This window comes from Sebastes umbrosus, chromosome 7, assembly GCF_015220745.1.
Source record: "Sebastes umbrosus isolate fSebUmb1 chromosome 7, fSebUmb1.pri, whole genome shotgun sequence".
In the NCBI taxonomy this organism is placed as follows: domain Eukaryota; kingdom Metazoa; phylum Chordata; class Actinopteri; order Perciformes; family Sebastidae; genus Sebastes; species Sebastes umbrosus.
Window position 1 is genome coordinate 24,100,587 of NC_051275.1, and position 24,398 is coordinate 24,124,984.

The following is a 24,398-nucleotide window of genomic DNA, read 5'->3' on the forward strand; positions in this document are numbered from 1 at the left end:
TAATTATTTTTACTAATTTCATTGTGTATTTTATCCATCATTACTTTTTTTTTTTTTATTATCTTTCATTTTTTTCTATTTTTTTTTAATGTAAATTCTGTTTACATTTCATAATTCATAAAAGTCAACATGGCATCTGAGGAGTTTTTTTTTTTCCATACATAATGTATTTGTACTGTGTTGATGGGATATGCTTGATATTTTACACTTGTATGTGTGTGTGCAACCCGGTCGCATGGGAAGGTGTAGAGCACGACATTACGGGGACACTGCATGTCATGAGGACGCATATTAGGTTTTTCGCGTGTCATTTGCACGCCGCTTTTCACATGTAATTTGTACATCCTGCAACAAAACTACTTTAATATCCATCAGTTGGGTTGAGGCAATAAAACTTCATTAGGTTTAGGAAAAACATCCCGGTTGGCCTAAAAATAAGTACGAAAACTAAGTAAAATCTGTACGGAAAACACATCACAAACGTCACTAAAAAACCTGTGACAAATGTCACTAATGTGACTTACAAAACAAAACACCGGTCTCCTGGTTAAAAGTTGTGCGTTGGACACATCCACCTCACCTCCCACCCGCCATGAGTTTTCTTTCACGCTCTTTATTCGTCAGTAACTCTGACGTAGCATATTTACGTCGATGTGTTTACATTGCAGTCAGTACAGACTACATGACGTACAAATGACATGCCAAAGCAACAATGGCGTTCTTATCGCACGCTAAATGCCTTGTGTATTATGGTGTCATTCATACGCCTTTTCGTGCGAATGGGCTGGTGTTTGTGTGTGTGTGTGTGTGTGTGTGTGGGTCTAGTCAATCCTTTCAATGTAGCAAATGAAAATTCAGTTAAACTACAAGGTATACTTGACGATTTGTGTATGTACTGTGTGTGTGTGTGTGCGTGTGTGTGCGTGTGTGTCTGTGTGTATAAGTTGTGAGTGTGTGAAGGGATGAAAAAAATCAGCTTATTACAGACAAAGGAAAAATGTCAGCAGGCTTTTTTTCTGCACCCAGCTGCATTTCTTAGCCTTTTCTGACCAATATTAGATTTCTGCCTCCATTCAAAAATAACTGCAGAGATTTTCCAGGTCTCCTCTCTTTTCAGACGAGAGTTTCTGCAGGCTAGAAACTATTGTTTTGAAGTTATCTTGGATGGGTTCTGCAAGAAAGGGTTTTCACAAGCGAACACTGAGAAAAAAAAAAAAAACACAGATATTGACTGTTATTCTGCAATGAGTTAACATGCCATGCCTATGAACATCGATGTGTGTGCATGCATAGTTTGCATATTACAGCGTCACTGTAGGCATGCATGTTTGAGTGTAATGAAAAGAGGAGGCTATAAATAGTTCTAAATCAGGACAGCGAGTGATCACATGTAAAATGTTACCAATGGAGGAGGAGGCAAGACCCTGACACCAGGAAGTACACATCTGACCAGAACACACTGAACACACACACACACATACATCTGTCTAAAAGATTTATACTGAATGTAATTCAATGGTCTACAGATCCTCGTCTCTATGTGTGTGTTATTATCCATGCTTCTTTTGCTTTCATTTCATGTAGTGTACTATGGACTTGACCTATTACATTATTGTAACTTACTTAGCTTAATGCAATAACAGCTGTATCGTCCCTTACAGTGATTCTCCATGATTTTGTCTTTTGTCCGCAAGCAAAATCAGGTGCATGTCTGTCTGTGTGTGTGTGTGTGTGTGTGTGTGTGTATTAGCAATTCCAGTATTTGTAAGCAACGCCGAGCCTTTAAATGTAGCAACATTTAAATTATGTATAGGTACACGGTGCATGCTTCATTTGTGTAGTGCATGTGTGCACAAACGTGAGTGAATATGTATGCTTTAAAAAAAATTGGTTTGTTGCTAATTGTAATCTATGGATGCAGTATATGTTAAGTGGAAAATACAAACTGGATGGGAGATGAGAAACTAATGATAAATAGAAATATAGATTAAAAAAGAAAAACTGCATGACAATAAAAAAAAACATCTAAGTTGCATGTAAGTCAATATACTTTTTCATACTCACACCATACTTCCTAACATGCAGTACACTGAGACACACTCAACTCATTGAGACTACTACACATAATTTAATGAAGGTAATTGATGTACTATTAATGCTCTCTTCATGCCAGTGTGCTAGCCATCTGCTTCTGTTACAAACCTATGAAATAAGTAAATTGGAAATACAATTTCACTAAATGATTAAATAAAACACTCACACTTGTGTTTAGCTCCATATACAGCGCGGGGCAGCGTGGAATTCTTTTTCACGTTTTAAACCTGCCCTGCAAACGAGTAAACATACAGTATTGAATTAATCAACGAATCAACGAAAGTAAAGCTGATGTGGTAAATACAGCACATAACCACAATACAATGTGTGTGGCGGGCCATCTGTGCTTCCTCTACCAGCCTGATTAGGACACATAATAACACAAACAGTGAGGGTGATATTATTCCCTTTTCTTCTGATTTCTTGTTCTTTATAGATTTAACACTTTAAGATCTAAGTTCAGTGTTAATCTAGATTAATAATTAATGTTAAAAACAACAACAGTTTGTTAGTAGAATTTGTTTTGTCCATTTGGGGGCAGTGGACAAGCTGTAAACAGAAGACTGACATAGTATCACCTTTTAGCTTTGTTTTTGGTCTCCACAAACTCCTAAGAGAACTATCTGGAACTTTAGCTGCTAAATGATCCATTATGTTCACCAGCTAATTGCAACATTTGTCTGTCTGCTGTTTGGTACTGGGCAGGTACAGTAGTGAGAGAATTTTCACTAAAAACAGCTGCCTGCTGTGGCTGAAAACTACACCAATGAGAGCACTGAGACTGAACCAAAACTATTAAAGGTGTGTGGCTGGAAAACCAAAACAATGAATATAGCTGCTTCCTTTTTTTTACCTCATTCTTTTTTTTGTCTAGGCTTGAGTATGTGTGTCACAAACCAATTACTACACTACACCACTGGCTCCAATTTGATGTTAGTTTTGCAATAGAATGATTTAAATTGTGAGTCAGTGTAAGCTTAGACTATGCCTCCAGTTTAGTAGTAGATATCGATGTCCAAGGGCATTGGATAATCAATATCTACTGCCAACAGCAACTCTCTAGAAAGGTGTTCAGAGAGGAACCTAAAAGTAGAAATTGGCAGTGGTCTCCACTTCCCTGATGGCCCTTTACATTTCGGCCTGTCACTATAAATGTGGAAGGCAGATTTCCACAGCCGCTCTCTCACTCCTTCACACAATCTAAAGGGTCTTTCTGACCTTCAGAACATGTAAGAAAGCCTCCTGAGGAGAGAGTGTAAATCAGGCCTTACCTGCAGAGTTGGAGCACCAGTGAAGCTGCAAGGCAGTAAGTGACAAAAGAACAGACTTTTTTTTTTTTTTTCCTGCAGATCATTTGTGCCAAATTATCAATCTTCCCTGCACAACTTGCCTACTGTCAGTTTAATATCAATCTCCTCAATGAATATATAGTTTTGGCTGGAATGTATCTGCTATCTCTACTACACATTAGTGTCCAGTCCATTATGATTGTCAAGGACACATTCTGTACAGGAGAAACACAGACAATAGACCACACACCCTGCATGCAGAGATAGCAGTTTGCAGCTAAAATGTAGTTAGGTAGCTAGTGGGCAAACATCAGCAAATACTGTGTGAGAACAGACAGCACTGAAGGTAATAGTGCAGATTTGTGTGTGTGCGCATGTGTTTGCTTGCACCGGTGTGTTTTAGGTGAATCCCGTCTCTCATGCCTGGAGGTCTCCGTCATTGTCAGTCCAGTCCGTTCCATATTTCTCCTGCCTATGCAACTGGGACATTTTATTTTATTTGCCTGCCATAGACCAAGGTCTGGATGATTGATGAACCCACATCAGCCACTCTCCCACCATTTGTCAAATGGCCGATGTTTAGGATAGGTAACTCATGCACACACATACACACCAATATAGAAATGCATGCAACCAGAAGGGTTACCCTAACTCTAACTTACACCCAAAGCTGAATGCAGTTTTGGTTCAAACACATTTGGGACACAACAGACAGTCTGAAACACAAATTGTGTTTTTTTTTTTGTAGTGGCACAGTTCAATTAATGTTTGTTTACATTTGCATTTGTGTTTATGTGTGTTTTTTATATGCACGTATGTGTGTCTGTGTGTGTCTCAGTGTGAGTGAACTGGGCAGACTGAAAAGTGTTTCTTACTCTAATGTCCCCATGCTGGTGCCAAAAACATGCAGCTTAGGTTAGAGTCTTGCAGAGATGGAATAAATTATAGCATCACTGTTCTAAATGCCAAGTGTTTATCAGCCATTTATGCTTAATAACCTTCACTTCATCACTATAAAAATCTAAACTGCGAGCCAAAGCTGAGAGTGATATTAAAATGGAGAGTGATTCAAGAGATAGCTCATTCATTCAAGTTATTTTTAGCAGCTACAGTACTAAATGAGCATTACATGTTGTAGTGCTCTATCCATGGCGAATTTATAGATAACAGTCGAGCAGTTCACACAAACAGGGAGAAAAGAGTGAGATGGAAAGACGAAGAGAGATTGGTAAAGGAGAGGAATTGCATTGAGGAAGATAAACTCTTTAGAAGATGTCACTGGAGATGTGTGGATAGATGAGGATCAGGCAGTATGACTGACACCCGAAAAATGTGAGCAAGGTGTGACTAACACAAGAGAGAAATATAGAGGAGGGAGGGGAGCATATTCAGAAGGTAATATGGTAAATATCAATGATTGAAATAACTGAACTGTTACAATCGCAGACCAATTACAAGAATTAAAATCCTGATGTTGTAACCTCCACCAACTTCTTTGTAGATAAGCTTCTTTTTTAACATTCTCATCCCAACTCGTTATATACTGCCGCTTTGCCATGCCCCTTTGGCATCACTTTATTTTCGGCATCAAAACCACTTAGTTAGGTTTAGGAAAGAACTACACGGTTGAGCTTAAAACTACGACGCTTGCAAAGTGAAAATGACACTGAACATTGTGAAAACGCGACACGAATGAACAGCTGATTGTAGCGTGACGCATGGGACACGAGCAGCTGTCTCCTGGATGAAAGCCTTGTGTTCGTTGGACCCATCCACCTCCCCTTTCCGCACACCCGCTGTGTGTCCTTTTCACTCTTAAACTACCTTACCACACTCCTGGTGCACTTTCTCGGAGCGTTTACTTATGCCACGGATGGATTTACATTGTAGTTAATGGAACACCCAGTGTGTTTTATATTAGCCCTAAGGGTGCCGATGGCCGCGCCAAAGCCCTGGAATGAGAACGGGCTGCATTCTCAACCCTTATCAAATAAACTGTCTGAAGACGGTAAACTGCAGCATAATACAATGCAATAATGTTCCCTCTAAGTCAGTACAGTATAAGTGCTTTACTGTTACATAAAAAAAGACCCAGCACCTACTTCTCTTCATCACTCCTCTTTTCCACTTTAGTACAGTGCTGTTAATGAAACATAGTCTGTCCCGAGGTTAAATGACAGCTGTATTAGTATGTGAGGCTTGTCATGTTCCATGAGAGTGTTTTGACATAAGAGGTGCCGAAAAGGTGCCAAGCAACAAATGGGAGTCAACAGGAACAAGGGAACAGGCAGTGCTCAAGCAGCCACTTAGTGTGAAGAGTCATTAATAGGCAATGACAAGGCTGCGTAGAGAGGATCTCTCCGCCTGTGTTACTGGCCTGGAGGAACATCAAGCTGAGCATTTATACACTGAATTACTTCATACAGTTAGACATGCAGACAGGGAGATTCTGTTCGGTGTTATTATGGTTTTGTCAATGTCATATTTCTGATGAGATGATCCCTTTTACTTAAAGGGATTTGTGGTTGACGATATAGGCCACAGTGGAAGGGACGATAGCTTAAAATAAGTGTGTTCTAAATATTTTCAGGTGTCCTCATGACCTATGTATGGAACGTCGGTCACACGATAGCAGCAGTGTTAATTTTGTTAACTAAAACTATGACACAGTATGTTCGTCAACGACCTTTTTTTCCATGACTAAGACGAGACGATGGTGAGACGGCACCGCCAGCATTAAACACCAACGGTGATGTTATCAAACATGCAATATCGTTGAAAAGACAAGAATAAAATGTAGTTTCAAAAATAAAAACTTTACCAAAATCAGTCTTTATTTTTGACACCTTCCACCTTCTTTTCCTCTCTCTCTGTGTCTCAAACACACACACACACACCTCGTGCTACAGTGGCGGCTCTCAGTTTGTCTCTTTCCTTCTTGTCTTACACCTCAGCCCTGACTTGTGCTACGATAACGCATAAAGTTGGCGGTTTGCGGGTCGGGGTTTGGGTGGTTGATTAACACATATGTTTGCATATTGGCGGTGCGGATTGGCTCTCATAATTGGTGGGTGAACCGCGCATCATTAATGAGTGCAGTCAGGAGGACTCAAACTAACTGAAAAGCTGAATTCTTAATCAATCAACCTGTGTTCTTTATCAGATAATTAAAAGATATAATCTTATGTGAATAAATTTGGTTAAAATGACATAATTATTGGTTTGGGCTAGAACAGACTGACTAAAATCTTCAATATAATCTGATGGCTAAAAAGGACATTTGACACAGGATTTAGACAATAAAATACCTAAAACAATTAAGAAAGAAAACAATTTGACCAAAAGTTTACTAAAAAGTAATTTTCGGCAACCAAATCTGGCCTAAAATGTTGTGAGTTGTCGTTGACTAAAACTATGAAGGATAAAAATGAACAAAATGTGACTAAAACTAATAAGAATTTTTGTTTTAAGACTAAGACTAAGACCAAATTTAAAATAGCTGCCAACATTAACACTGGATAGCAGGTGGTTGTATATTGGAGGAAGGGAGGGATGTTAGATGTTAATAGCCTCTTCAAGCTCTCCTTTATGTCCACTTTGAGTGGTAGATCTGGCACTGTTATCACTGCATACCTGTATATGCTGTGAGAGAAGGGAAAGCCGGAGGTAGGGATTAGCGTATGGTCAATTGAAATGTGACTGTGTTTATGTGAGGAATAATTGGTATGCAAGCTATATGGTGCACAAGCATGGTTCACAAAGAGTAGTAGTTGAGCCTGCATTATGACTGATTTATGATGAATATTTATATTTAAAAATAGTACTGTAACATATAAGGTATTCCATGAATAAAAAGATTGATTGTGTAAATGTGTGCATCTTTCATCGAGGCACAAAGAAGGTCAAAGTGGTCTCTGGGGTATATACGTTTGATTAAATGTCTCTACTATGCAATATGTGTCAGTGGTAGTTGAGCTTAAGTGTCCCTGTAATCTATGTACACAGAAGAGATGGTTATATTTCGTTCACCTGCACGTACCCTTGAAAAACCAGCTGGCTGCAAAGGATCCACAGACAATCAATAGGCAGAGTAGCATGTGGGCAGAGATTACTCTGGGTAATGATGACAATAAAAGGATTGAGGAGAATAAAGATGGGGGGAGCAATAGGGAATGGGTGAAGGCAGGAGAGACGGGATGGGGCATGAGATGCTTAAACATTAACAGTCTGGAGTCAAAGTCACCTTCATTACACTATCACATTCCTAATGTCTTTGTTACATAAATATACTCTATCTATCCCTCCCTCTGTCTTGAAAGATGGCGGGGACATTTTTTTTTTTATAAAATACCATGCCAGAGTTTCTCATTTGACCAGAGCCAGAGAGTGTTAAATTCTGCGTATGTGTGGGATCTGTGACCTCTTTGTGTGCTTTTGAGCCTGCGTGCATGGTTGTATGCAAATATTTGAAGTATGTGAGTCTGGACTGACCATAAATTGCCAACTACTGTGTGTGCATGTGCATTTGTGTGTGTAATGGTACATGTCCACAACCTGCACGCTTCCCATTTATTGTCTATGTAAGCAGCCGTGCAATGCATTCTTGATTTAATGATTATTTTGTGAGCTTGATGTAACAGGTTTTGCATTCTTGTGATCTTGGTTTAATTATTCTGCAGTCATAAAATTGTTTTGTTTATTTGTATTTATCACAACATAACGCGTAACTGTGTTTTCTTGATTAGATAAAAATACAGCACATTCTGACGTGTTGAAAATCAACAGACATAAGACGCTTTTTTTCTGATCTCCTACATGATGTAGGAGGTGCACAGTAGGACACTTTGCTTGCCTCTCTCCTGAACCCACGCTTTTACACTTTTGAAGAGGTCTGCAGTGGTTGATCAAAGATCTGACTCGGTTGCACAGTATGATTTGCAACAGTAATTCGCCTCCGCAGCAACTCAGCTACTAAGCATGATTGGCGGCTTGGAGGCCGCCATAGACTGTAGATAAGAAGTCGACGTTGTCACCGTGACGTCACCCATTGGATGGTGGACTACATTTTTTAAGTCTCAAGTTTGACAACCAAAAGCTGAGGAAGAAACATTTTTGATGACCAAAATGTTACAATTAACTTTCATGAACTGAAAACACACTGAGAAAGGGTTAAAGTTTTAAGACAAAAACACGGACAACTCCCAGACCAGACAACGCCATGGTAGCGACCTGTCAATTACAAGGTACACCCGCATGGTCTGGTCTATTTGACTCTAAATGGGACCATAATTTATGAAAGGAACATCACGCTGTATTGATGAAGACTTGAAATTAGCGATTGAGACCATAAACTCATGTTTACAATGTTTACTGAGGTAATAAATCAAGTGAGAAGTAGGGTCATTTTCTCATATGCTTCTATACAATCAGACCAGAGGAGTCGCCCCCTGCTGGCTATTAGAAGTAATACAGGTTTAAGGCACTTCCGCATGGGCTTCACTTTTTAGACTGGGAGGATGCCGCTTGGCGACTGCTGAGTTTCTTCTCAACCAGGCAGTTGCATTTGGTCGAAGGTGTGGTGTGTGTGGACATCAGCCTAGTGGGCATCTTAATCCTGTTTTTCAGAGGGTGACATGCATGTGTAATGGACTCAATTCCTTTCATTCTTGCCTTTCAGATGCGATCAGAGCTGAGCTTGGTGTTTGCCTGCTAATGATATTGTGTGAGATCAGAAATAGTACAGCATGCATCTGGCTTCATCCCCTTTGGCCTTGCTCAAGTGCAAAGCATGTTCGAAATAGAACAAAAGTTATACTTTGTAACTGTAGTTCCATGACGACTATTGGAGCCCTCAAACTTTGTCACTCTGCCTCTTCTTAAGTTGCTGACTTTGTAGAAGACAACTTAGAGTGTGATGGCTATTTATACAGCCTATACCAGGAGGGTTTGGTGTGGTGCTCTGAAGTGAGTCTATAAAGCTTGTTAGAGGGTGCCTGCACTAATAAAACAAGGGTTACAATGTGTAAGTAACACAAGCAAGACAAGAAGTACCATGGAAAGAAATGAAGTAATAATAAATGTACCATTAAATATATTCTCAAAAGGGGGGGGAATAAACAATCTCTTCCTCTCTCTCTCTCTCTTTCCTGTATTTTTTTTACTCTTCCTCTCAGTGGTTCTACACTGGGACCAATCAGTGTATTTTTGCTGAGGTGCAAGACTGTGTGTATATGAGTGTGTGTACTCAACACTCCAACACTGGGGAGTTGTTTAAGGTATCAGAGGCGGGAGCATTCTGAGCTAAACCCTTTGAAGTAACTCATCTCGATGTCAGAGGACACCATTAGATTGTCTAACGTGTGTGTATGAGTGTTGACATACTGTATATGTGAGTGGATTGGAGAGGTGAATGTCAAAAGCGTATATCTAAGCTATGCAAGGTCTTTGATATTAATCATGTTATTGCATTTTGTAATAATATTTAATCATGTTATATATATAAAGTTTTGAAGAGGACGGGCTGTAAAAGTATATTGCAAATATACAGGCTTACTGTATTTGTGCAACTTGGTTTTGAGTTAAGCCAATGAAAGCTTAATAAAAACTGAATACTCCCCTATATATATTTTTTCAACTACCCTTCTGAGCTTCTTTGTTTTGTTTTAGCACTCCGACAAAGAAAAGAAATTGCATTTCCATCTGTCTAGATTAGTTCCTCGAAGCAACTCATTGCAGAAGAAAGCCCACAGAGCAATTATCATAGCATTGGTTGGAAAAGGCAACAAACCAAATCACATAAACCTCTCTCATGTAAGCTGCTTCTTTTACTTAACTCGCAATTAAACACGTAACAAACAGCATCTTCTGACACGCCACTGGGTTGTGGAAAAAAACACATCAACTTTTGTTTTTCTGTGCAAACGGAACTGTGAATCTTTTTTATGCAGTTTCTAAGTTTATATAATGAAATAATTAGTATTGGAGGCATCTTCTTGAGATTTGTTTTCTCGAGACATTTTTTCTATATTTTCTATTCATTGGCAGTGATGGAAGAAGTACTCAGATATTTTTCTTAAGTGAAAATAGCAATACTGCAGTGTAGAAATTGTCAAAATGTTACTTAAGTAAAGCATCAACATATATGAAATGTACAAAAAGGAAAAGTACAGATTATGCAGAATAGCCCATTTTGAAATACTTTACATTATATTATTGAATTATAATTATTGATGCATTGATATGTCCATTGCTTTAATGTTTGTTTGTTTTACTACATATACACTGCTTATTACCTTGTAAATAGAATAGAATATAATATATATGTATTGTCATTGTACAAGTACAACGGAATTTAAATGCAATCCTTAAAAAGTGCAAGAAACATAAACAATAATGTGCCTCTAAAACTATAAAAAAAACAATAATAATAAAAGCACATACCACACACAAGACATTCACATTCTGCAGGTATTGCACGACTCATATCATTATTGAACAGTGAATATTTACAAGATGTTCAAGTGTTTGCTCTGTTTAGTGCAGTTATGGCTCCGGCATAAAAACTGTTCTTTAATCTGTTAGTCCGTGCTTTCAATGTCCTGAAACGTCTGCCTGAGGGCAGCAGTTCAAAGAGAGAATGTCCAGGGTGAAATGGGTGAAATGGATCCCTGAGAATATTCTGTGCTTCCCTGAAACAGCGGGAACTGTACATATCTTCCAGGGAGGGGAGAGGGCAGCCGATAATCTTTTGGGCTGTAGCGACGACCCTCTGGAGCGCTTTCCTGTCTGCAGCTGTGCAGCTGGAGAACCACAGACAGATGCAGTATGTCAGGATGCGCTCTATGGAGTAACGATAAAAGGACACAAGCAGTTTTTGTGTGAGGTGGTTATTCCTGAGTACTCTCAGGAAGTGCAGTCTCTGCTGTGCCTTCTTGGTGATAGCTGTCAGCGGTCATCCTCTATGTGAACGCCCAGAAACCGGAAGTCTGAGACCCTCTCCACGCAGTCCCAGCCGATGAACAGGGAATGAATGTTACCAAGGGATCAATGAAGTCTGATCTTTATCCATAGTAAGATGTTATTTTGTATTATTAATCAGAATCTGCAAATAACTAGTAACCAAAGTCATCACATTCATCATCTCATACAATATTTTTCTCTGAAAATGTAGTGGAGTACAAAGTGGCAGAAAATGGAAATACTTAAGCAAAATATAAGGACCTCAAAATTGTACTTAAGGACAGTACTTGAGTTAATGTACTTACCACCACCATTGTAAAATAAAAACAATATCACCAAATTGCAAAGATTTGCTGGCTTTACCCTTGTGCGCTCATTCTGTGGGTATGCCAAGTTTCTTGGAAATGGAGCTGTGTGAGTGGAAGGGTGATTAGATTGGATTGGATTGGAAAGGTGATTTGGGGTCTGGTCTGTTTCCATAGTATATGCAGTTTGTTAACCTCTTCAGACCATTATTTAGGATAAAGGAGCCCCCTTTCTCCTCGAACCCCCTCAATGAAAGATTTGTCAACATGTATTATATGACATAATTGTTCACTCATTTCGAACAATTTGTCCCACTGGACAAACCTACTGAGAACCTTTTAACTGGGTGCAAGATATAAACTGCTGTCGCAAAGGTTTAATTAGTTTTTACAGTATTTGTTTCTCAAACAAATGTAAAAGTCCATACAAACACACTCATATAACTTTATTTGTTGCCATGCAATGTGCACATCCTCACACAAACCTTGAGACACCAGATACTAAAGTTGAGTAAGTGGAGGTAAAGTGAGTGCTTAGTCAACACAAATAAGGAGAACAGTGGAAAAGGTGCACACAGGTAGACGTGGAGAAAGAAAGAAACATGGAGTGGACAAATGCAATCATCAGAGAGACAACTAACACAAAATAATGAAATAATATCCATGCAAACATGAGACTACGAAAGGAGCAAAACAAAGCATTTGAGCAGTGAATCTGTATGGTTGGACACTTGATCCTGTAGGTGTTATTTGCAGAGTGAGGTGAATCATAGCCTGAGTCTGTGGTAGTGTATAGTACAGTCTACTGCTGACCAGTCTGTGAAGGTATCTTAAGCCTGGGGGAGGTGAGAATAGACCCTATATCCACCACAATTACTGACCAAAGCCCACGGGAGGAGAGTGGGTTGGAGAGAAAAAAGGAGAGACCAGGAGAGGAGAAAGGTGCGGGGGTTGAAGCCTGAGAATAGATATACTTAATTGGATATTTTCTATATTAGTGAAAGTTGATGATTGAGATTACAGGTGGGAAATATATTATGCAAGATTAAAATGGCTGCATAGCTACTATACGTCGTTTGATAGGAGAAAGTGTCAGGGAGGGAGATAATCTGTGCGATCTGATATGGTTGGGTAACTTCAATAGATGGACCACTTAATAGATAATCTAACTAGTTAATTAGTTCACTGATTAATCTGCTAATAGATTATAATTTTAGATCATGTGTTATTGCTTTTACACCTCCCTTGACACCTTTGATCCCACATAACTCTTTCATGCAAATTACCTGATGGGTAGTGAAGTGCATCAACAGCACATGCATCCGAGTGTCTTACATTTACAACTTGGCAGTAAAGTGAAATATCTGGTGGATATCATCTCTGAGAAAACACCTTAATTCATTGAAGTTAGATAAAAAGATAAAAATATTGAATCCCAGTATAGCAAAACATAACGTAACGCAGTCCTCAAAAACATGTCAGATACAGTACATAAACACAGTGAAGTCCAGCTAGTGGATCAATCCAGCTGTGCAATGTAGCTTTTAAACCTTGTAACAAGCTGTATTTGTATCGTGTGCTGTGTATGTCTGGAGAATATGGTTGTGGATGATCCATTAGTTGCTTGTAATGGATTGTAGACAATGGCAAAGTCTGAAAGGTCACTTTTACAGGATTGTAGATTAACTGGATAGTGGATTCTGAGAACTCTATCGGAACCAAGCTATTTGGACTGTGAATGGGTTGTTGAACCTTCTTGCTCCACAATAACTGATAAAAACTGTAAAGTTGCTCACCACATTGGGGGTGGACTGATACTGAAGCCAGGCTATCTGTGTGAAAGAAAACACAGACAAAGAGAAACAAACACGAAAGCGAGATGTGAAGAGAAAAAGAGTCAAAGTGAGCGTGAGAGCGTGAGACAGAGTGAGAGGGAAAACGGGAGAGATGTCCCATCCTATTATGAGTCGCTCACTGGTAAGGCACTGAGGTTTGGTCTGTGAATTATGGATTGAAATATATCAAATATGGATGGGTTCCTCCCAACTGTAAAGCAATGAGGTGAATGACGAGCGTTTGTCTTTCTGTCTGTCTGTACAAACATAAACACACTCACACACACATACACATCCGCTCACAACAAAACAACATGCAAATGAGTTAGAATGGACACAGTTATGGTTGTACATAAAAAACTAATTCACAATCAAAAACCCTGCCATACCAGCCCTGTTGCGCTTACAGCTACTAAATCAGGAGATATTGCATGTATCAACACACCAATCACAAAGAACAAAAGAGGTGCATCTGTAACAAACCCTTCATCAAAATGTAAGTCAAAGATTCATGAAATACTGTATAAAACATGCAACTACAGAGAATAATGTGATATGTCAATGAGTTGTTGATAAGAAATTCCTCTTTTATAATAATTGTATTTGTGACACTTTCCATTGACGCTGGAATTGTTTCATTTGAATAATGCATGTTTCATGAATGGTATTTTTAAGGTTGTTATGCAATTATTGTCACAAGGGCAGATTGCCAATTCAATCCTTGTGTGCACTCACACTACATCGACTGTGGTGAAAGATGCATAGCCTTTGAAGACAATTCTTCTGCAGGAAGACATGAGTCCACACTCATTTTTTTGCACCATAGTAAGCTACTACTGAGAAGGAAAAGGCATTTGAATACAGTTTGCTAGACACAAATTAACCCTGTGTATAATCAGTTCATCAATTTATCTATAGGTGTATACTTGATACCGATACTAACCTACCGCAAGCAGTATCCAGACCATGCAATTTTAAATACTGTATACTACCCAGATATCAAACCTAAGAAAACTGAAATAATTCAATCTGAAAATGAAAGTGACATTGACTGGGTAGATAAGTAACCGGACTTATTCATACACTATGTTCATACAACAAGCAAGTTGGAAAAACACCCTTGAAAAACACTAGCCATTATGAATCATTGCTTAGCAGTCCTCAGAGTTTCAGAGGACAAAATCGAAAGCAAGACTAAGATTCTACAGCCATTTCAGCAGTTCTGTGAGGCTGTACTCACGCACAGTGGTGTTTTGTGTCAAATGCTAATGTCAGCAAGCTAACTTGCTCACAATGACAATGTTAACATGCTGATGTTTAGCAGGTATAATGTTTAACGTGTTCGCCACCTTAGTTTAGAGTGTAAGCATGCTAACATTGGCTAATTTACACAAAACGTTGTGTCCTGCGCATCACGTTACAATCAGCTGTTCGTTCATGTTCAGTGTAATTTTCACTGTATAAATGAAGTTTTAATCCCAACCATGTTGTTTTTTGCTAAACCTAACTATAGTGGTTTTATTGCCGTAACCTAAGCACGCTTTTTTGTTTACTTCACTGCGGGATGGCTGTAGCGTGTTGTCCTTTAACCGCAAGAAGGTTGGCGGTTTGATTCCCGGGCGCTTTACAGCAGCCCACTGTTCCTGCTTATGCTTAGGATGGGTTAAATGCAGAGGTCAAATTCCATGTATGTATATGATGATTGTAATAAAGTTTAAGTTAACATTAAGTATGTGTTTACTGCGACCGAAAAGTTACGCAGAGGGCTCGTTAAGCATGTGTTTGCTGTGATCAAAACAAGTGATGCTGAGGGGGTCTGACAAAGCGCCAGTATCAACAAGTTGGGACGAGAATGCGTTGATAGCCACCGTAGTTATCTGTAGAAAATTCCATAGTACTCCATCTAATAGTTGCCAAATATTTCATAAAAAAAAAAGAAGAGTGTCAACCTCATGGTGGGACTAAAGGAAATGTCAGGGGATTACCAAAGTCAGTAGAATTCATACTATGGCGTACATGAATATCTGTACAAAAGTCCATGTCAATCCATCCATTAGTCGGGGAGACATTTCAGTCTGGACATAAGGGTTGGACAGACTGACCAACAGATCAACATTGCCATCCCAAGAGTTATGCCACCAGCATGGCTAAAGTGTGAAATAAGAAAGGACAATGGTAAGATAAATTATGACAAAAGAAAATAAGGAAAATGTTATGTGTATTACAAAAGTGCTGCATGCAACAAACTGTATTCTGGTAGTACAATCCATTCCCTGGAGATCTTTTATTGTAAAACATCAACAGGAAGTTTTGAGTTCCATCAAGAGTAGCTAAACACCGAGAAAGCACAGCAAAGTAAAGTAGATCACCATAAAGCAAGTGAGAGCAGAAGCTCACAGCAACAGAGTGATGTGCATAACATAACTGTGTTGTTTTGCTGATATTTAATAATAGAAATATACATTATGCTGAATTAACAATGCAAACCATTTATGTGCATGTACCAGTAATTTTGTTTTTCACCTTAATTCCCCTTCCCCCTCTTTGGCCTTTATTTGCTCAATAGACTGTGTCTATTATTTGAGACCCATTATTTGAGGCCATCGGCCAAGTAGGAGATTTTGTTTGAAAATTGACTACTTGTCTAGACGAAATGTATACAGTACATTTATTACACACTTGGTTGGCACACCATTATGATAATATTTGCTCGCCATGAGCCTGTCCAATCAATGGTTAATTATTGCCACTTGCACATACAGCAGAGGCAGAGAATGAGCTGGGGTTGTAATTAAACATTGACCTTAATGTAACAATTCAGTCATGGTTCTCTTTGTCACTTTCTACCTCCAACATTGCTCCTTTTCTCCCATCTGACACTCTCTTCCACTCTGCTTTCATGTCTTATTGCCAGTGGGAACATATGCTATAATGCCACTTAGTACTCTCACAAAGTACTGCCACTCTACATGCAATATGTGTAAGGTGGCACAGATTTGCATACAGAAACACATAAATTGACAATATACTGTGCATATTTTATCTTCAGTATCCTTTGATGATGCTTATGTTTTGTAACCCATATCAAATTTGCTTTGTTCTTTCTTGTTCTCTTTTGTTCTCTCTGTGACTTCATTTTTGTAGGACTTAAATGCAAAGAGTTGCCTCACAAACATATATGCCTGTTCTTTTCACTGTTGATCATAATAGAAACAAAGAAACCAACCGTTATTATAAAGGGTAAATAAACTGTTCATAACCCTGCTGTTGTAAAATCACATGAATCCTCAAAATTAAACTTTACTGATTTTATTAATCTGCTCTGAGACAATAAATAGCTTAGAAAACACCAGGCAATAATGGATATACTGTATAATTTGACAAATGCTTTCAGGGCACACTTTCTCCGTTCCCTGTTTTTATTAAGTATTGATATAATAGTGCAGCAATTAAAATCAAAGAGATTAGATGTGCTACCAAGTTATTAAATCCAAATTCAGAGAAGAATCACAGAAAGATGAGCAATTATTGTCATTTAAGTCTGCTAAACGATGTTTTTCTTTTTTTGTACAAATTTGTGCAATAAAAAGGTAATACCCTCCATTAGTCTTTATCTCACGGCAATGAAGAAGAAGAAAAATAACCTGATTGGTTGAGCAGCTACATGAGGAGACAAGGCTAACTTTTACTAGACAACAGCCACATAGGCTAGTTAGTAACAAGACTACTCTACCGGGCTCAGCCACGCCGCATTCCGGCTGCGATGTGTGGCCGCCAGAGCTGATCGCGTCCACGCTAGACAGTGCTTGTGATTCCTTCAGACACTCCACAGTGTGTTTCAGAAGCGAACCTGAAGCGGCTCTCCGCTCGCTTATTAGGTAGGGTACCTGACGATTGAGTTGACTTTTTCATGGAACGATTCAATCGTTTCTGCTAATTTCCAACCCTGATCTAATTTTCTGTAATTGAAGAATGTGTGTAATATATCCTCATCACCAAGCAAATGACAGAGAGAGAAATACGAGGGTGGATCACAAGAATTAATTTGCATGCATTTTTATAACCTAAAACCTGAGACAGTATGCGCAAACACATGCACACACATTAACACACAGCTAGTTACTGCAGTAAATTACTTCTCCTTCACCTTTGCTCTTTTCAACATATCACAGCTTGAAAAGGCAAGAGAGTGTACATTAAATTATTTTGAATTTTCAAAAACTGTTAATATTGTCAACCTAAAGGAAACAGAACAAAAACTAAAAGAAGATGCTGTCTTCTAATGTTGGCTGTAACACAGGACTGCATTGTCTCTTGGCTACAAGCCTCTGTCTTACTTCCTCCCCAGTGTGTTATCGCAACTCTATACACACTTTTATCTGTCTCTGTTACACTGGGGATATTTGGATATGTCTTTCCTTTTATACCGGAACAGAGCCGCATTGGAATGGGGGAGATCAACCGGAACACCAGTGCCAATCTCAATCTGACCTTCCGATACCGGATTCCTGCGGAAATACAATTATAATTAAAACTTTATCTTCCCCCCTGACTCTCACAATGATTAAATTGCAGTTGGGGGTATGTAGTTCTGTGACTGCTTCCGCCTAATGTGATGCAACCTATTTCTAAATAATTTATTTATAAATTCTGCCCTAGACAGTCTGAGTTATATTCTTTGCTAGAGTTATTATGCCTCATCTTCACTAAATGAGCTGGAATGGGTATCTCAAGCTAAATGAGCCTACAGTAAGCATACTGAATGATAGGCCAGTCAGTGCCAGCAGTTAATCTTCTTCATTATGCAGGGGACAAAAAGTTTTAAAGAAAAAATAAATCTATTTTAGAAACTCAATTCAAACTAATGAATATGTTAATAATGCTGTTATGCTACTCAAATAAGTTCTATAAAAGTCATAATTGAACTATTACCTTAGCATGATCATCAATCATCGACCTCCTTGCCAGTTAGTATGATTGATTGGCGTCTGGTGGCCATCCTAATACTGTGTTTCTCCCAGATGGTGGTGTTTCTGGGATCCCCTATAGGTACAGTATGTAGAGGTCTAGCAGAGACCTATATGTGTCCCATTCTTCTTTTTCAAAGACGGTCACAGGTGGGGGTTGTTTCATTGGCCTGATGTTGAACTGTGTCAGGGCAGTCAGGCTCGGTAAGGGTGGCTTTGATTTCACGCCCCTACTAGAGAAGGGTGGTAGAGCAATGGCCTGCATCTTTATGTGACCCCAAGTCATGGCCTTGCGTCACGTTGATCTCACAACAGGGACTATAGCAATGGATGAAAACCTTAAGGGCCCTGACACACCATGCGACAGTCGGACAGTTTGGGGCCATCGGTGAGCGTCAGAGGGCTCCTCTCATTTTTTATCTTCATCTCATCTGATCTGAGGCAACACAACAGGCGGGCTTCGTCGCCGCTAGTTCTTTGTTGTCAGGTCGGTATCCCCCCTCGCCTAACCCTAGTTCTGTGAGAACAGACAACGTTCTTTTAATCGTCGCCCAGTCACAGCTTGAGTCTTTGATTTTGCAAATGCAGGCTCAGACACTTTGTTCCTCCTGATCAAAATTTGGCTTTAGCCAAATTTGACCCAAATGGTTCTCTGTCTCAATATATAAACCAAAACAGTGCGCATCCAGACATCTAAGGCCTTACATCTGTGCAGCATGGCCAGGTGTCCATGTGCCATGGAGGTGTGAAACAGTCCATGTTGGACTGGATAAAAAAACAAAAACTCATTCAAATCATTCACTCCTCAAACTGTAAATAATGTGCCCGGGGTAATTGTTCCTACACTGATGTTTTAGTAATGCCATCCATCATGCAAACACATTGCCCAGGCTACATATGAAGTATATCATGCTAGATGGGGAGCAATTTCAATGTGATTCACTTGACTTATTCATACATAATCCTATTGATTGATTTTCAAGAGCCCTGTGTGAACATAAGCGTGAGAGTATTTAGCACAATAAAAGAGACACTTGCATTTCCCTAAGAAACGTTCAGGGAGGAACCATAAGGTAAATGATGGCTAACAATCTATTGTAGGTGATATAGAAATTTCCTCAGCCTTGACGCCGAATGTGAAATATCCATCAAAGTTAACAAAGGAAGAGTTACCATCTGGGCTTATTGTCTGCTGTCAAAGACATACACGCTTCAGCTACCAATGGCAGGCTGTTGCTCACTCCCCTTCTGTCTCTGTCTTCTTCTCTTCTCTCACTATCTCTCCATTTCATGCTTTATTCACATGCTATCTCTCCTTCTCTCCCCCTCCTAAGTTCCCTTCTGCCTTTGCCAGGCGTTGAAGAGGAATGATTACTAAATGATTCCCAGCTAGTTGATTGAATGCCACAGTTGACATTTTCCCCATCAGTTCTATACAGTGGAAGGGGAGGGGCACACTGACCTTCCCCTCCAGCATTATGTATTGTGTGCAGCTATTGTAGTTGACTGCTTTCTTCTCATCATACTCCCCTGTCTTCTGGGGGACATGGTTGTTATTATAGATCCACTGATGTTGACTTCAGTCCGTCCTGCGGGGGTCATCAACTACATTTGTCTGAGGGCCAGAATGTTTCTGAGCAAACTGTGAGCCTGTGAGGGTCAGACTTTCAAATCAAATTTTTTTTTTAAATTTATCTAAGCCTAATTACTATATGTTCACTTTCTTACAAAAGTAATGTTATTTGTATTAGCCCATGTCAGTGTGAACAGACTCCTAAAAACATTGGAAATCCATAATGATAACTAGATACTTACCTAGAAAATGCTCTCAGACCTCCGCCAAGGAGGTAGTTTGCCTAGTGATGGTTAAAATCTGTAATTACGAAAACGTAATTGCAAAATGCAGTCCTATAATCCCTGAACTTCAGCTTGCGCTTGTGTATACAACACACTGACTTAAATACACACGTGAAGGCACATTGTAGCGAGGCTCAAGCACTTTGACCATACGTTTTTAATTCGGTATGAATGTTTGATGTGTATTCACAGATATATCCGACTTCAGTTGAACAATGTCAGCAGACAGTTTGACACAAATTGTTTTGAGTAATCTGGTTAACCAGACTATGCAGACCAGCATGCTACAGCTGAAAGACAACAACTGGTGTGCTGCCAAAACTTTCTTGGTAAATCTCGCCCTCTAGAATTTCTGTTTGCCACGTGCGAGTAGTAGACATGAATAGACTATCCTGAGAGTTCAACAGGCTGTGTGTGTGTGTACTGAACAATGTCTGTGTTTTCAAGTCATACTGTGTAGATGCAATGCTTCTTACACCCTACATGACCAAAGTGGATTAGCAACCCAGTCGCCAGAAAAAATTTTGGCATTTTACGTTTCATCAAACCATGGATACGTTGAATGTTGACATTTCTGAACCAGAAATGCGTATCTCGTATCACGCTTGCAGAAACGCACCATGATATGGGGTCAACGTTGTTAAACAATTGGTTAGGTTTTGGCAACAAAACTACATGGTTAAAGTTAATAAAAATATCATGGTTTGTGATCAAATTATAACGTTACTAATGTCTCTACCGTAGATATATAACAACGTCCTTAGCGGACACAAACAGTGGTCTCCTGGGTGAAAGTCCTATGTTTGTTAGACCCTCCCACTCGCCCTTAATGGACATTCTTGCTTGTTATACTCGTTATTATATCACGTAACTGTCATACCACGTAAATTTCAATAATGGTCACTTGCTATACTACGTCAATTGCTCTGCGTGTCGTTCATTGTTCTGCGGCATTTACTCTGCTTGAATGCAAAAACTTTGATATTCAACGTATCTGTTGTTTGCAGTAATATACAATTACAAAATTTTTCCAGGCGACTGGGCTGGGATAAGAAATGGTAATGCAGTGACCAAAACTGTCCATCTCCACTGTTTTTTTAATATATTATGTTTATTATGTTTTTAGAATAAGTAACCATCCATATGTCATAGCTGGAAGCTGGGATATTAAATTTGTTTTCAAGTTTAGAGGACAAAATGTTCTAAACTGCAAGTAAGTACTTGTAGTACTTTCCAAGGTATTCTGGCAGAGTTGTTTTGTAGCAAACTGTGTAGACTTGTTGCACAGAACAAATCCCAGCTAGTGGTCCCTGAAAAATATGCCAAGGTAATTCAGTTTCCCCACACTAGACAAAATAAAAGGAAATACATATATAATGTATAATAAAAACTAAAATATATGTATGCCTTTGAATTACTGTATCTTCTCTGTATAATAATCACTTGTTTACTCAAAATATGTGTATGCAACACATCAAAGCCTCTTTCTGAAAGTTTTCTGTCATCTTCTGTCAAGACTTTCAGTTACTTATCCTGTGTACTTATGAATTCCCCTCCCACAATCTCACCTCACTATACCTTGCTCTGTCAACTTCACATATTCATGCATTCTTGGTAATTTTCATCCACAGCATTTCCTCTTAGGCAAATCTGTCAGAAGCCTGAGGCAAAGTCTATCTCTCTGTCCTGTCTCGGTAAGAAAATGAAACACCTATTCCCTTAATTATACTAAACAGACGTTTCTAACTTGAGATGCTCTCCACTTTGACACACATTCAAAGAAAAGATAAACTTTTATGATACACGCATTAATATATGGACAATTTCACCAGCTGCCACAATGTGGAGTGTTTTATTGCTGCCAGAATGTGGAGTGTTTTATTGTTTTATTATTGCCCCTCTCCACTGCGTATGGGAAGGTGTGCGTATTAATTACAGTTTGTAAATGAAGCTGTAATCTATCTTTTAAATGAACAGCTGTCTGAATGCCTAGTGGGATGCTCCCAGGTGAGCTTTCTTTATGTCCTCCATGCCGTCTAGAGATATTTATTGAAAATGGAAGACAACAAAAGATGATGGGATGTCATCTATCACGATCAGCATTGATTTAAAGGAACAGTACAGTCCATGATTGTTGTTAAAGCATCCAGTAGTACTCTTAAATCCTCACATTTCACAGTTGCTGTGAGTGATATGTTGAAACTCATCATTCAACACATGAACGAAGACCTTGGGGAGAATTTTGATATTTGGTTGTGCTATTCAACCCCATCACCAGCTTCGATATTGGGCAATTCTGCAAAACACTGGTTTATGTGCAACGCAGGCTGTTTTTATACACCGTTCATAGCTATGCCTACGAAAAGTAATGCACAGTTATTTGTGTGTATCTCATGAAATCAATTTGTTATGTAATCCATGTATTGTGAACAAGGAACTATAAAGAGCGACAAGCATCGCGTAGGGAGACGGTCTGGTTGGACGGAGGGGTGAAAAAAACAGGAGACCAGTGTTCTTATCCCGTGTGAAACCAGAAGTCAACATTGATTTATTTGTCAGGTAACTTCCGTACATAAGTAACGCCAATTTTAACCCAAACCACAATCTTTTCCCAAACCTAACAAAGTAGTATTGTTGCCTAAATTTAACCAAGTTGTTTTCTGTGCAGACAAATTATTATTATTTTGAAAAGTCTGTATGCTGGTAATAAGCGGAAATTGACACCTGTTGCTGGACATTCATAGGAAAATGCCTTCAAGAACTGTTGTATGAGGATACGTTGCTCAATGCCAGCATTCTTAAAACTCACACCAAAATATCTGCAATATGACAGAGTGTGCCATTTAGGGTTACTTCGTCTTCCTCTGCATGTTTTTCAGGTTAGTTAGTTAGTTGGTTAAAGTTACATTTAAATCAATCTAGTAAATAAGAAATTAGGATGAAATAGGATATTGCACTTTCCATAATAGTGGTAGTATAAAAATAAATAAATAAAAAATAGATATACTGTATAAACCTATGCTGTATTTTACAGCAACATGTTTAGTTTCTTTTAGAGAAGAGTTAATTGTGCTTTATTGCTGTAGTTTTCTTGTAACTAAAAGAGACAGATATAGATTAATGACATTTCTGAAAAACATGCAAAGGAGGTGAAGTATTTTTTTCCATCCTTAATAGTGTCTGCAGGTATTCCCTTCAGGCCCCATCCAGCCCCAACAACCTCCACCAACAACGTACGACAGCCTGTATGTAACTTGAGAGGTGAAACCCAGGACATTAAAGGAAGTTTCAACATGACCCACTCCACCTCTCTAGCTGTGTAGCATCTGCCTGTATGTGAGTGCTTACATAACGATGTATATTTCCATCTCCGTCTAGTTATGCTTATACTGTGTATCTGTATGCATGCATGTCTCCTTGTGTCATTTAGTATTCTAGCTTGAGTGTGTCTGTGTGGCCCTCTTCGTTCCCTTTCTTTCCTCCCCTCCGTCGCCGTATTTTTCTTATCTGACGATGTTATCTGATGAGCAGCCAAATCTCCAGTAGTGCAAATCTACCCCAAGGGAATCCTGACACCTTGTTATCATAGCACATGCAGAGCAGCAGCTATAGCGTCCTCTCTACATGACATTCTCCTACCCAGGAGGAGACAGAAGAATAGAGTACAGAGACGGGATGGAAAGAGGAAGCGGGAAACAGTGTTTAGTGTGAGAGAGGTGGGGGGGGGAGCTGTTTCATACTTCCATTCACGAGGTACATATTTAGCCTTCACACAGTGGCCTGGAGGGATTCCGAGGCCTGGCTTTCTTCTCCCTCCTCTGTGTGTTTGCAGAATCATTGCCTTTGTTCTTTCTCTCCTCCAAACTGACCTCCTCATTTCTCATCTTTCTTTGCTGCTTCTGTTTTTTACCCTTGTTCTGATCATCTCCTTAATTTCTGACATCTTTGGACATTTAACTTGGCATTGGGTCTTTTTCTCCACCTTTACCTCTCTTTTTTTATTTTTCATCTAACTATTGTCCCATTCCAAACCCAACCACATTCTTGGTACCTATGGAAATCTGATAAAACTTAATATGTCAAAGGGAAAAT